The sequence below is a fragment of the Leptopilina heterotoma genome, unplaced genomic scaffold (assembly GCF_015476425.1).
Source record: "Leptopilina heterotoma isolate Lh14 unplaced genomic scaffold, ASM1547642v1 Lhet_27, whole genome shotgun sequence".
Taxonomy (NCBI): domain Eukaryota; kingdom Metazoa; phylum Arthropoda; class Insecta; order Hymenoptera; family Figitidae; genus Leptopilina; species Leptopilina heterotoma.
In genome coordinates, this window is record NW_025110978.1 from 2,318,149 (window position 1) to 2,334,151 (window position 16,003).

General features: G+C 26.8%; 1 protein-coding gene across 4 annotated transcripts in view; it reads right to left on the reverse strand.

Annotated features, from left to right (window-relative positions):
* Nucleotides 1-16,003, reverse strand: part of LOC122503709 (suppressor of Mek1-like) — a 188,939-nt gene that overhangs the window by 94,433 nt on the left and 78,503 nt on the right. Inside the window, exon 2 of one of the 4 annotated variants that reach the window (XM_043614364.1) lies at nucleotides 14,299-14,540. The exons of the other annotated variants lie outside the window; for them this stretch is intronic. The gene's annotated coding sequence lies outside the window, so the exon portion shown is untranslated. The remainder of the gene's footprint in view (nucleotides 1-14,298; nucleotides 14,541-16,003) is intronic. 4 annotated transcript variants of the gene reach the window in all.

Sequence of the window (16,003 nt, forward strand, 5' to 3'; positions counted from 1 at the left end):
CAAGTCAAGGAAGTTTTACCGAACTATTCCTGAAAACTAACACTTTAGGCAAGTCAAGAAAGTTTTACCGAACTATTCCTGAAACGTTAGTGCCCATCAAGGAGGTATTTATTTAATTTACATTAAACGTTCAGTTTCAATTTTTTTTCAACTTTTACAGTACTAGTTCTTAAGGAATAAAGATATCACATTAGATTTTAAATATTGTTACCGAAAAAATAATATAAAGATTATTAAAAATTACGATTATGCTACTATATCCCAAGTTTATTGAAAAATTCGGTAAAATGTAAGGAACAAATTTTCTCCGTGTATGAAAATTTGAGAAAAAGTCAGGAAAATAAAATATAGATTGGAATTTTTTTCAGTTTTGTGAAGTGTCGAAAACGAGTTTTTTTGGTCGTCAAGTTCAATTTTTCGATAGCTACTTTTTATTACTTGTTTTAGTTTGAAAGCTACTTTTTGATATTTTTTTAAAATTAATTATCGAGTGCAAAGTCTGTTTTACATTTATATTTATAGAATTTTTTTCATATAATTATAAATTATATAAATTATTATAATTATAAAGAAAATTATATTTAATTTAACTTGAAGAACATATAAGAATTCGCATTTTCGCGCCACTTTGTTATTCTATGACAGATAGCAGGACATGTCTTTTCTCATAAACAAAAATTAGTGGAGGGGATACAAAAATAAGGGGCTCGTCGAGATACTTTATTTCATAAATCAATTTCGCTATTTATTTGCAGTAAAAATAAAAAATAATTTTTTTCTTGCAAATAAATAAATTAATAGGTATGATTAAAAAAAATTAATTTTTATATAAAAATTAATTAAAAATAATTTTAATGTACATCAAATATAAAGATATTTCTAGTCAAGATAAAAATTGACGCTAAAATTTATTAAGTCAATAAAAATTTACATTATTCCTTTATAATTTTAAAAAACTTTTGTGAAATTTTGTGAAAAAAAATGATTGAAAATTATGAAACAAAGGAAAGATGAGAATCTTTTTTTCTTTTTGTTTATATAAATATGTACAGTAGTTGACAGTATTAATTCGGCAGGACCATTGAGAGGAAGCTTTGTTCCCATGAGAACCATTCGCCAACCTTTCTGAGATATCAATTGGCGTGTGATAGTGAGACGTATTGTCCTTTGTTTCCAGAAGCAACGTGGTCAAATCCTTAATATTGAATAAGACCATCCTGAATTCGCCTGGAATGTGAGGAAAATATTACCCACTGCAGTACGTAAATTCTACGACTTGAAAGGAATTGGGGTTTTCCTGGAAGGGATCAAGAAAATAAGGTAGGAGATTTTCTTACCATTTAAATTCCGCATTTTAAATAATTAATCTTGGTGTAATTTAACAATTTTTTTCTTTGCTTGTTTGCTTGTTTTTATTTCGAAATTTTAAATTGCAAGTTAAGACGAAAAAAATTAATATATAGATTTTTTGTTCACTTCCCTTTAGTTCAGTATATATTTATCTACATTTTTAATTTTTGTTTAATTATATTTAATTTCGTTATCAAAATTTATTTTACTTTCAAAATTTACGTAAATCTTAAATTAGCTCTTTTAAAAATTTTTATATAGTTTAAATATTATCGTAAGTATAAAAATTAGTTTCAAACTTTAAATAATTTTTAATTGAACTATTTTCAAAATTTATCTTATTTGGAAAATTTTATTTATTTATTAATATTTATTGTTTATTATTTATATTCTCTTAGATATAAAATTTTGTTCATAGTTTAAAGAAAGGAAAATTTTAAAAATGAAAATATTTTGAATTGTTAATTTTTCAAACAATTTAAGATTTTTCGTTCTGTTGTGTGTCCATTAGAGAATTATGTTTTCCATGTCAGAAAATATGGTTGAAAACGTGAAACCAAAACGACTCACTCATAAATCATAATCAATAACACTTGCTTTGCGAATGCTTTGCTTTTGACAGTCTTGTTCTATATATCGTTTCCCTCGGAACTTTGATGATTTGATTCTTTTTTCATCGCGCTCAAATGCATTCAGGACCCTCTCAAAAATAAAGGAAACTAGAAAATAAATGCTCCCTGTATTTTTCATAAATATGAAGATTTATTATAATATAACTATATAATTATTAGGATATCTCTTCAGTCTTTTTATATTGTGAAAATTTATTATTTATTTACTCATTTTAGTTGTACTTGAACATTTAAATTATTATTTATTTAAACAACATTAATAAAAAATTTTACCAAAGTTTCTAGTAATTTTTTTATTAAAACTTATGTAGAAAAATAATTAGAATTTTTATAAATTAAAATAGTAAACTTCTGCATGAAAGAAGTGAGTGAAGTGGTTTTTACTATACCTTCATAGTAAAATTTAAACTGTCAGGAATTTCTGCTCATTTTTACTATTTCCGGAACTAATTTTACTACACAGAAAAAAAAGTCTGACTCCGTTTACATCTTAAATTCAGCCTCAAAAAGAGGCTGAAAGTAAAACTTTTTTTTTAGTGTGTACTTTTGAAATAGATTCCAGAAAAAATTGGGGTAATTGTTTACATAAATAAACAATTACCAAAATTGGTAAAATGTACTTTGAACTTTGCAAAATTTAATCAAAAAATAGTAAAAATTAATAGAAATGCGTAGAAATTCCAAAAAGTTTTGGTTTTACTATGTAAATAGTAAAAGACAGGTACTTTATATTTTTTTGTGGCTAAAAAATAAATTAATTGTAAAAAGTGGGGTAAAATAACCTCATTTTATACCTTTTTCTTTTACTAGTTTATAATTTTTTTGTACTTATTAGAGTCCAAAAATTCAAATCATTAAAATATCCAGAGAAATTATAATTACCAATATTTTTATTAATTGTAACAATATAATATTATTTATCGTATAATTTAAACTAAATCTCAATTAGTCATCTAACGAACAATTGTATAGAAGCCTTTAACACAAAATTCAAATTAATCGAAACAGTGAAAGAACAAAAGAAACTCGTTTCATACAGATCCGACACTTATATATTTTGAATGGCCTTAAATTATGTTTGAAAATTATAAATCAAATATTAATTTATATTAGTTTTGATGGAAAATTATGAAACAAATTCGATTAAATTGTCATATTGTTTTTAAATAAAATGACAATGGTGAAAATTTATGATTTAGCATTATCAGTGATGACACAAGGTGTATGCCACACGCCCTTAATTTCATCCTGTACACTTCATTTCATATGGTATAACGTTTATTAGCATTGAGTTTGAATTTATAATGGAAACAAGCGAAAACACGTTTCGTATCATCTCATTCATAATGTAAAATAGTGTGTTTATATACATACAAATACATACATACAATATATACATATACATTGATACAGGTCACTAAATGGTAGGAAAAAAAACAAAACATTATTTTTCGTTCCCGCATAGTCTTGGCCGAGCCAATGTTACTATCCTACTCTCTAAATCTGAATCAGCGAAATTTCACTGATTCTCAGCGATAAGTATGCCACTATTTTAAAACAGCGTATATGCGCTAATTAATCAGTGAAGTTTCACTGATTATTTAGTGAAATTTCACTAATTCACAGTGCATATACGCTAATTGAAATAGTGGCATACTTATCGCTGATTCAGATTTAGAGAGTAAAGGAAAATTGTAATACCATTTTTAGTTTACTTTTTAGACTTTCTTTTAGACATTCTTTCGCGGCAAATTGTTTAAACAAAGTGTTTTTCGAAGCAATACTAGTAAATAACATTCATTAACAATTTTATTATTTTATTTTAACGGTGTTCGATCAAGAAAGGTATTTAAAAATGGCGGTCAGAAGTTATACTTTTTTTGATACGAATGTTTAACGCAATTGACACATTGATAGTAATTTAAAAAGAATCAGCCGGAATTTTGAAAATTTTTGCTTTAATTTGAGTCTAAGAAATTAAAGATTTTTTAACATATGCAACAATAGGAAGTAAACTATGAGATTTCTATGTACCCGGTGGGTGCTGCCCTCTGAAAATATTTTTTAATAGCACTAATTTGTTTATATTTCGCTTGTGTGGTTCTAGTTTACTTCCTATCATTCTATTTATGTATAAATATTCAATTTATTGGAAGAAAATGAAAGTACAACCATTCAAGATTCCGGCTGATTTTTTAAAAATTGAGATAAATGTCTCAATTGTGATAATAATCCATTACAGATGAAGCATAAGTTCTGACAGCCATTTTTAAAGGTTTTTCTTGTTCGAACACCCTTAAGAGAATTCTTTGAGATATAGGAAAAACTCGCGAGAAGACGCGCGAATCTACCTCTGGTCCAAGCGATACGCGTGAACCGTACGCGCATCGTTTTGAGTCAGAGATAGGAAGCGCAGACGCGAGCTTGCCCTCTCTCTTAGAGAAGTTCTCCCACTGTACCTTTTGGGAAGTTGCGATCGAGGGAGCTCGATGCACTGGACCAAAACGTTAGTTCTCCCCAGAGCTCACTAAGAGGTTGGTCTTCCTCCTCCTCTCCTTAGCCTTGCCTACTGCTAACACTACTGCCCAATGGGAAATGCCAGTGTAGTGCCGATGTTCACCACTTGCTTAGTACTCAGACGATTGTTCGGCGTAGTCTAGCCGAGCCTCGACAATTAGTGCTGGCGCAGTACAGAATTTTTGTTTCGCCAAAGCTTGGACAAGCCACGGCGGCAAGTGCTGGCTGAGTATAGAAAAATTGTTCACAACGCTCTTTGCCAACATTGCTTTTTTGACATAAACTTGAAAAAAATTATAAAAAAAGTTTATGAATGTTTATAAATATAAATTTATTGAAAAAAATTAATATTTTACTTTTCAGTTGTTCATTTTTTATTCTTATTAAATTTAATAATAACAATTTAACACAATTCTCTAATTTTGTAAATAATAAATTATTTAAACAAATTAAAATTATAAACAAACTTTAAACTTTAATCTCAATAATAATTTGGTTCCTATTAAAATACTATTATACTTCTTCCTATGAATAAAAAATTATTAAAAAATTACCACGTAATCTAAGAATTACGTAAAATGTTAAATGCAATAAGTAAAGTAATTTAATTTAATTATTAAAAATTTAGTTTAATTTATTTTATTTCAATTTATTATTTCTAACGTATCCCTATTTTTTTCTCATCTTTGACTGAATAATTGTTTGTCTGAATGATACTGAGATATTAATACTTTACTGTACACATGTGTCGTTAGCATAGTGGTTAGAGCGTTAGTCTGTTAGACCATAGGTCGTAGGTTCGATTCCCCTCGTCAGCAATTTTGTTTATTTTCATAGGTTTGCGATATTTCTAGATTCCAATCGTTAGGTACTAAAATATGAAAATCTAATGCACACTTACTGTAATTGTTTATTATTTAATTTTTAAATGTTATAAACAATTTTTTTCTACTTCATTTACTATATCCATTGTTAGTCTCCATCTTTAATACAATTTCTTTAAGAAGAGAAATATTTTATGAATAATAACTATTTATTAATATTATTTACCATTTTGTTGTTAAATTATTTATAATAAGAATTTACGACTAATTAATAACAATACGGCATTTATTGCGGCAATATTCTCAGACAGCACTGGTCCAGTGCTGCGCCAGCGCTGTCTGGCAGCACTGACAGACAGTACTTCGGCAGCGCCAGACGGCGTTATCATCCCAGTGCCATGCCAGTGCTGGCTCTCAGCCTTGCCGCCAGTGCTGCCAGTGCTGGCGCAGTACTACGCCAGTTGTAAATTTCCCATTGGGTGTGGGACTTAAATTATTTTCCACTTTTGAGACTTAGAATCTTTTCACCCAATTTTGAACTTAGAATATTTTCGTCCAACTTCGGACTCAGAATATTTTCGTTCAACTTTGAACTTAGAATATTTTCGTCCAACTTCGGACTTAGAATATTTTCGTTCAACTTTAGACTCAGAATATTTTTTGTCCTTCGGAACTTATAATATTTTCCCGAGCTCCGATACTTAAACTTTTTCATCGACTTGTACTTTTAAAATAAACTGTCTTTGAAACTTTACATGCTTTTGACTCGATTAAATTCATTTATTTGCATGGCCCCCCGCCGTCTTTAAACATAGCATAGTATTGAGTTGGTTATCCTCTCAATACTAGTACACTATATTACATTGAGTTGGTTATCCTCTCTATATTAGAGTAACACTGAGCTGGTTTCCTCTCGGCACTCTAATCATCAGAACACAGTAAAAAGTAAATCTTAATTTAAGAGCTGCCTTAAATTCAACACTGTCTGCTATAATGTTAAAGGATACGAAAAACGTGCGTAAATTCAACATTGACTGTCTTAAAAATGTTGCATCTTAATTTAAGGCAGCTTTCGTGCCTTAAAATAAGATTTTATTTTTACTGTGAAAGTATCGAGCTGGTTATCCTCTCGATAACTTTTACACCTCTATTACTTCAAGCTGGATTCCTCTCGAACACATGCACACACACACAACGTGAATACCGAACCGCGCCGTTATGGTTATTCAATTCGAGCCTTTTACTCTTTATTTAATTTTTCTGAATTCGAATTTTATTTAAAGAATTAAACTGGCCTTTGATCCAGTTACTCCCCTCTACAGTGACCGGTATCAACATATATATAATTTAAAATCATTTCGCCATCGTTTATTTAGAAAATTCTGAGGGCAAACATAACCTCAAAATTAGGTCCATATATAGTTAAACTGTAGGTCACAGGTCAGTAGACGAACATAACCTCAAAATTATATCTATATTTAGTTATATAGCCTCAAAACCGCTGCCAAGTTGTACATTTTTATAATTTTAGTGTTCATTTCATGAACACTTTGCTTCCTCATAGAAATAATAATAATTGAAATATAAGAATTACTTTTCATAAAAGGGTTAAAAAAACGTGTTTTTATATATTCTATAAAATGGTAATAATAGTTTAATAATTACACATAAGTTAATAAACAAGAATGTTGAAAAAATGATATTTTCCACAATTTTTGATTTTTCAAATACCAATAATTTCATAATTTCTGCCCGAATCAGGTTAAAAAACAGGTCAATCGAAGCGTTTTTTAATGCTCTTCAAGTTGGTAATAATTTTTTGAAGTTACTTTTACATAATTTAAAAAAATTTTTATAAAAATCTTATTTTTCAAAATTTTACATTTTTAAAAGTTTAATATCTCCGGTTAATATGGACGAAAAATGTTCAATTAGGGCTCAAAAGATGCGTGTGAAAAAACTTTACAAAACTAAAGAAAAAGATTTATAAGTGTCCTAACATTTTTTTATGTTATGTCCAAAAAACGTTTTTTTACAAAATGAAAAATGCAAAAAAAAAATAGTTAAACTTCATGAATCGGGCTGAAAATACTCTTATTTTATGTCCCCCGGGGAGACCTACAATTTAAAAAAAATTGAGGCCTTTAGCTTTTTCCCGTTCTGAGATATTGAGGTAAATGTAATGTTAGTACACACGCGCACACACACACACATCCGGACAATTTTTTAAAATCCGTTTTTTGGACTTCGGAGGTCAAAATACGTCGAATTTTTTTTTTATTTATTTAGAACATTTATACAGGGTGTTCCTGTGCATATATAAAGTACTAAAGTATTAGGCATAATAAAAAAAAATTTATAAATATGTCAAAAAATGACAATCCAAAATTTTTCTAATACAAAGCTTCCTTTATGAGGAAGCAAAATAGTAATATTATGTATAACTGTAGGTCAAAAGGCAAACATAGCCTCAAAAGCAAGTCAAAGGTCACAGGGCAATCATAGCCTTAAGATTAGGTCACAGGTAAGAGGGCAAACATTACCTTAAAATTATGTCAATCTTTAGTTTAACAGTTGACCATAGGGCAAACATAACCTTAAAATTAGATACATATTTAGTTTGACCGTAGATCAGAGGTCTAGGGTTTCCACAAGAATTTAATTTTGTTTTTCCCTGATTTCCAGCCAAAATTTTGACTTTTTCCCTGACCCTGAAGAAAATTCTGATTCACTCTAAAAATTATTAGATAATCAAAAATATGTTCTATTACATTTATTTACGAATTTCTTTAATTGTAAAATTATTCGAAAACATCAATAACTTATTTTTTAAATAAATATTTAATCATTCTTATTTTTCTAAAAAGGAATTAAGATTTTCAAATTCAAACCTTCTGAAATTTAAGATGCCAGAGTGATAAAATCATTATTTTATGTATATCATAAGAATTTAACACTATAATGCTTTTAATATTCAATTATAATTTAAATTGAAGGTTACTTGTTGTGGCCTTTGGTCAAAAAATGAGAAAATGAATATATTATGTCAGAAAATTTAATTCAATTTAATTATCTAATAAAAAAAAAAATAAATAATAAAAAAATAAATAAATAAATAAAAAAAAAATAATAATAATAATAAATTATCTTACTCAGGGGTTTTCGGGGTCGCTGATTACGAATCCAATATCAGATTTTGAAAATTCAAAATGGTGGATACAATATGGCAGACACCATTTTTTAAAATTCATCAGATTCACTTGAAACTTTTTACTCGGGGGTTTTCAGGGTCGCTGATTACCAATCCGATTTCAGATTTTGAAAATTCATATTAGCGGATCCAATATGGCGAATGAAGTTTTCTAAAATTCATCGTTTTCATTTGAAACTCGTTACTAGAGGGTTTTCGCTGATTACGAAAAACTTTTGAAACGATGATAAATACAAAATTTTGCCCCGCAGTCAGTTGTTAAATATACTACTTTACTTACGACCCCAGAGTTTACCATGTGGAGGTATGCGGTCGGATTTTACACTTTTTCATTTATTTTGTTTTTTTAATATTTTTTTTGTTTGTTCTTATATTGGATTCGCCATTTTTAAAACCGATATTACATTTTTAATCTACTACATCAATAAATCCCAAGTAACAACTTTTAAGTAAATCTGATAAATTTTTTAAAATGGCGCCAGCCATATTCGAACCGCCACATTGTATTTTCAAAATCTGATATCATATTTGTAATCAGCCACCCCGAAAACTCCTGAGTAACGAGTTTCAAGTGAATTCGATGAATTTTTGAAAATGTCCGCCATATTGGATCCGCCATTTTGAATTTTTAAAATCTGATATCGGATTCGTAATCAGCGACCCCGAAAACTCCTGAGTAACAAGTTTTAAGTGAATCCGATGAATTTTTGAAAATGTCGTCCGCCATATTGGATCCGCCATTTTGAATTTTTAAAATCTGAAAACGGATTCGTAATCAGCGACCCCGAAAACCCCCGAGTATCAATTTGTGGACAAATCTGTGTGTTTTTGTAGACAAAAATCTGCTTGCGTCTATACACGTCATCGACAGTTTGAGCCCACCTGCACCATGACGTGTATACACGTCATCGACTGCCAAGGGGTTAAATAATTGAATTTCTCAGAATGCATTAAAACTTTTTGAAAATAATTAAATTCCATCGAAAAATTTCATTAAAAAATAGAAAATAATTGAAATCTGACGAAGAATGTTATTAATTTTTTTTTAAATCATTGTATTTTTGAAAAGAATTGAATTCTTGGGAAGAATTTTCTTAAAATTTCTTAAATAATTGAATTCCTAAGATTTTATTATTTATGAAAATTATTGATTTCTTTGCGAAGAATTTTATTCAAATATTTTTAAATTTTAATTTAATTGAACTCATAAAAAAAATTTGCTATTTGTGAAAATAATTGAATTCTCAAGAAGAATTGTATTGAAAGTAATTGAATTATATTGGAAAATTTTATTAAAATTGCAATTTTATTAACTAAATCTTGTAAATAATGTTGTCAAGATTTTTTTAAATAATAGAATTTTTTAAAGAATTTTATTTAAATTTTTCAAAATAATTGAATTTCTCAGAACTTTTTTCTTGAATTTTCTGAATATAATTGAATTTTTTTAATAAACTTTATTAAAAAATAAACAATAATTTAAATGGTGCGAAGAAATTTATAAATAATTTGTAAGTAATTGAATTCCTGTGTAATTTTTATTAAAATTTTTTTAAAATAATTGAATTCTTTTGTAAAATTTTATTAAAATAGTAGATATAAAAAATCACTGAAGTGAGGAACATTTTTGAAAATAATTGAAATTTTTCGAAGTATTTTATTCAAGTTTTTGAAAATAATTACATTTCGGAGAAGAATTTTATAATTTATAAAAATAATTGAAATTTTGACTCGAATTTTTTGAACATAATTGAATTTCTGTAATCATTTGTAACTTCTCCAAAATTTAAATTTTTAATTCTTTTTAACTGAAATTCATCTATAAATCCATTATTTTTAATAATTAATTAAGTGTATACATTAAAAAATTTAACAAATTTAAGAAGACTTTTATTTTATTTGACTCGAAAAGAATTACCTTTCTTCCCATTTAAATTTAAGAAGAATTTGAATTATTAAAATTTTTAAACCCTAAGTTCTTTAAAATTTCTAATTCAATTTACAAAAAAGACACAAAAATTCAGAATTTTTCTTATGAATTCAAAAATTGAATTTTTCCAGTTCTTTTAATAAAAATCCCTCACTTTTCCCTGAATTTCCTGATTGCCTTGACCTGTGTCAAGCCTGGAAGTAATAGGTCAGAGGGCAAACATAACAACAAAATCAGATCTGTTTTCCAAAAAGAAAAGTCTATTTTTACAATGAAGTGACAAATATTATGTATTAAAAACAATATGTGCCCTGACACGGTGAAAGGGACCTTACGCTCAAAAAATTAATTTTGTGTTATTAGTGCCATTTTATCGATTGAAAGAATGTAGATAGAATGTCATCAATAACTAAAATTAATTTTTTTTGACGTAAGGTCCCTTTCACTGCGTCAGGACACACATTTTTAAAATTGAAATCAAAATAGAACTAATAGGTAAATAAAATTAAGTAATTAAAAAACGGGGAGTTGGCGCACTGTATAACTAAATTAAAAGTTTGTCTTGATTATTGTTGTTATATATATGCGTTTATAAACGCTAGTATGTAAGTTCATTTATCGTTTGGCATGAGAACAATGGCATTTTCCATTTCCCTCATTCCGCTTGACTTTCCCCACTATTATATATATACATACACTGAGTTTACTCCAACTTTTGAGCAAATGTTTGTTTCTGATTTCGGTCAACGGTGTCGAACTGTCAGAGGATATTTTGTAACGCGCGCGGAGTCTCTGAGAATATATCTCTGACCGAGTTGGTATGTTTCACTTTGCTATATACGGAAATGTCGAACGAGATAGCCACTCGGCACGGACAATGCGGGATTTTTCGTTTAAAGTCTCGAATCTATATATATATATAGGTATATGTATATACTTCTCTCCCAATTCCACGCTTTTACATCTCCATCTCATATTCATCTCATATTTCTCCTTTTGTCGAATTACTATATACAACATATCGTATCGTCACTTCTACCAAGTGAACAACTTCCGTTTTCCTTTCTGTTGCACGACAATGTGGACAAATTTGCAAGTGACTCTCGGAGAAATGCATTGTCGTTGAATTTTCCTCTTTTTTATTCATTGTTCGACATCTTTCAGGAGTACAATATGTTTCAAACTTAACGTAATTTTTTATTTATTTTTTTTTATTTTGGTAATATAATGGAATTTATTGTATTTTTTTAAGGTTATTTTTAGTTAAGGTTTAACAATTTAAATATAACTATTCAGAGAGCATGTAACCTTGCAGCAACATTGCATTTCGTATATTTTATTTATTGCTTTCTAATATATCAATCTCAAGCTTTGCACTCAACTAATAAAACCTACTACTTACTACTTTTTTATGTTATGCTACTATTTTGGTACTTTTTTTTAGATTTCAGCCACTAAAAGCTACTATTTCTAATTTTTTGAGAATTTCCACTACTTTAAATTCGCTACTACTAGAAATCAAAAAACTATTTGTCAAAAATTATAATCAAATTCTTTAAAACGATTCAATTATTTTCAAAAAACTTTGAAAATTCAATTATTCCCCTGAAAAATAAAATTTCCACAGGAATTCAATTAATTAAAATAGCATTTTCGAAAAAAATTTCGAAGAAATCAATTATTTAACAAAATTTTTATACAATTCTTCAGAATAATCCCGTGTGGAAATAGCCCGAGTTAGCCATGACAAAGTTAAGTTTCTGGTCAGGGGCTAGCTTGAAGTGGGGCTTCCCAGACATAGCACGGCTAGCGCCCAGATTCAATTTCCACACGGGAATCCATTACTTTCACTAATAATAACACTTTTCATGGAAATTAAATTTTTTAAAAAAATTTTTGATAAGATTCTAAGCAAGAATTTAATTATTTTCAAAAATAATAAAACTTATCGAAGAATTTCAATTATTTTTAATACTATTTCAAATCAATTAAGCGAAAAATTCAATTATTTTCACAAATAAAATTTTCCACAAGAATTCAATTATTTAAAATAAAATATTTATTATATTTCGAAAAAATAAATTATTTAAAACAATGTTTATAAAATTGTTATAAAGAATTAAATTATTTTCAAACATAACAAAATTTCTCACAGAAATTAAATTATTTTGAAATATTTTAATAAAATTTTTCACAATAATTCAATTCTTTTCATAAATAATAAAATTCTTCTCAAAAATTCAATTATTTTTTAAAATAAAATTCTTTGAAAAAAATGTTTTTTTAAAATTCTTTGGAAGAGTTCAATTATTTACAAAAACATTAGAATTTTTCACAGGAATTCAATTATTTTTAAATATTTTTAGAAAATTGTTCGAAAGAAATGAATTATTTTAAATACAATTTTAATTAAGTTTTTTTGAAATAATTCAGATAATTTTTCAGAATTTAATAAAATTTTATGCAAGAATTCAATTATTTACATAAATAATTCTTCGAAAAAATTCAATTATGTCGATAAATAACAAAATGATTCCAGAAAAGTCAATTATTTTGAGGAATTTTAATAAAATTCTGTGCAAAATTCAATTATTTTCATAAATAACTAACCGTATTCATCACAAGAATTCAATTATTTTTAAAAGTAATAAATTTCTTCTTGGAAATGCAATTATTTTAAAAAATTCTAATAAAATCGTTCTCAAGAATCCAATTATTTTCATAAATAATAAAATGCTTTTTAGGAATTCAATTATTTTCACAAAAATTTAATGAATTGCCACAAAGACATTCAATTATTCTCAAAAATTTTAGTAGAATTCTTTGTAAAATTGAATTATTTCTTAAATAATAATAAAAATCTCTCAGGGATTCAATTATTTAATAAATTTTATAAAATTCTTCGCAAGAGTTAAATTATTTTTATAAATATTTAAATGCTTTCATGAATAATAAAATTTGTTGCAGGAATTCAATTTATTATCAGGATAAGAAAGAAGTAAGTATTTTTTATAAAAATTAGGAAAAAGTCAGGAAAATAAAATGTAGAATGTAATTTTTGTCAGTTTTGTGAAGTGTCTAAAACGAGTTTTTTTGGTCGTCAAGTTTAATTTTTCGATAGCTACTATTTTAATACTTTTTTTAGTTTGAAAGCTACTTTTTTAAAATTAATTATCGAGTGCGAAGTCTGCAATCACCGTATGGGGATTTAGTAGAAAAAGATTTTTAAAATTTTTTTGTTTTAGTTAGAATAACATTTAGTAGAAAAAGATTTAAAAAATTTTTTTGTTTTAGTAGGAATAACAGTTTTGGTCAAGCAAAACTCTAATTCTGGAAAATTGAAACCGAGCAGAAAAAGTAATAACTTTGTATGCTTTTTTTTCAAAAATGAAAATTAATAAAAAATTAATGTATTAAATTCGATGGAAATTTTTTCTAAGAACCTTAGAAGGTATGGCGTGTGGTGAAAAATAGTCAAGATTAAGGCGATAAGACACTTTGATCTCTCACATAAGTTCTCGTGAAACACCGCAAAAAAAGTAAGCCCGCCTTTTCATCAAGACAAATTTCTATATCCCTCGAAATATTTTATTCGCTTGAAGGAATTAATAATGCACATTTTAGTTCTTTGACTTTTCTTTATCGACTTGTTTATTGCAGTGATCGAGAAACATTAAAAATTTGATAGAAAATTGTTGAACTTTGTTGATGCAGAATAGCGAGTAATTTATTATTTATGTTGTGACGTGATTTATTGTTTTGATAAATGTGTCGTTAGATTGGATTAAGTTAGTGGGAGTAGCCGATGAAGGGTATAATTGTTGGGGTCGTTACCGTATCCTTGGTAATTAAGGAGCTCAATGCCTGCCCAGGATGGTCAGTTTCGATGGGCCCAGATAGGCGTGGTTGCAGTAAACGTCATTCCCAGGATACTAGACGTCATGAACAACACAAGTATCACGCACGTGTCACATTTGCATCATCCCTTATATACATATTGCGCACTAAATATACCGGCAACATGTTTCAATGCAACGTGTAACAATTCTCTCGTTTGAGTGTTGCCACTCCAAGTCCTGATGACCCAACCATTTTTATTATTTAATCACAAAATTTGTTAAATAGCATTGAAGGGATATTATGAAAAAATTAAGTTACGTTCTTCCCATTAGCAGATTTTCTTTGACGAGAAGTTTTTTCAAAAACGAGATTATGTGTATCAGGGTTGCCACACGAATTTAATTTTGTTTTTCCCTGATTTCCAAACAACATTTTGACTTTCTCCCTGACACTAAAGAATATTCAGACTCACTCTAAAAATGATTAGATTACTCAAAACAAATTTCTATTAGTCTTCATTTTTAAATAAATATTTAATCATTATTATTTTTTCCAAAAGAATTAAGATTTTCCAAAATTTCAAATTCAAATCTGTTTGAAATTCAACAACTAATAAAATATTATTATAAAACATAAAAAAAACGATCACTCCGAGTCTTCGACTCGAAGTGATTGATTTCTTTATGTTTTATGATAATTAAAGATAGCCGATTGATAAAATTATTATTTTATATTCTAAGAATAATGTTACAGTAACTTCTTCACAATTATTTTCATCATTTCACTTCAATTATTATTTTTTTCTAAAAGTTTTAACTTAAATTCTTCTTTAATTATTATTAAATTATTTTTAATAATTTTTGAAAAAGTTCTTTGAGAATATTCAAATCCATTTGTTTACAATTTATTAAATTTTACAAAATTTCGATTATTCAGAAATTTTTCAATTTATATTAGAAAATAAAAACTTGAAATAATTTCAAAAAAAAAATTCAATTAAACTTTTTAGAAAAAATTAGTTCCTTTTAATTTAAGTAGGGAATATTCTTGGCGCCTATTTAAATAGATGTTCTTAAATTTAGAATGTAATTTTTTCAGTGTGAAAATATGAAAAAATTCAGATGTTCAAATATTTTCATTTGAAAAACTTTTTAAAATTCAATTATTTCTAAAAAATTCATGCTAGCATGCTTTTAATATTTAATTATTATCTAAAATTTTAACTGAAATTTATTTTTAAATCAATTTTTATTAAAAAATTCTACGAGAATTCAATTAGATATTTAAATACAAAACCAAATAATTGATTGAATAATTGAATGTTTCTTAAAATTGAATTCTCATAAAGGATTTCATTAACAAATTTTAAAATAATTGAATTCTTTTGCCGAATTTTAATAAAATTTGTAATAATTACATTTTTTTAATAATATTCTATTAAAATTATATTAAAAATAATTCAAATTCTGCAAAGAGTTTTATTATTTACGAAAATAATTGAATCCCTGTAAAAAATTTTATTATTTATGAAAGTAATTTAATTATTGAGAAGAAATTTATAAAAAAATTTGTAAAGTAATTGAATTCCGGTGAAATTTTTATTATTTATTAAAATAATTAAATGTTTGAATAGAATTTTATCAACAAATTTTCAAATAATTAAATTTGTTTGACGAATTTTAACAAAATCTTTAATAAT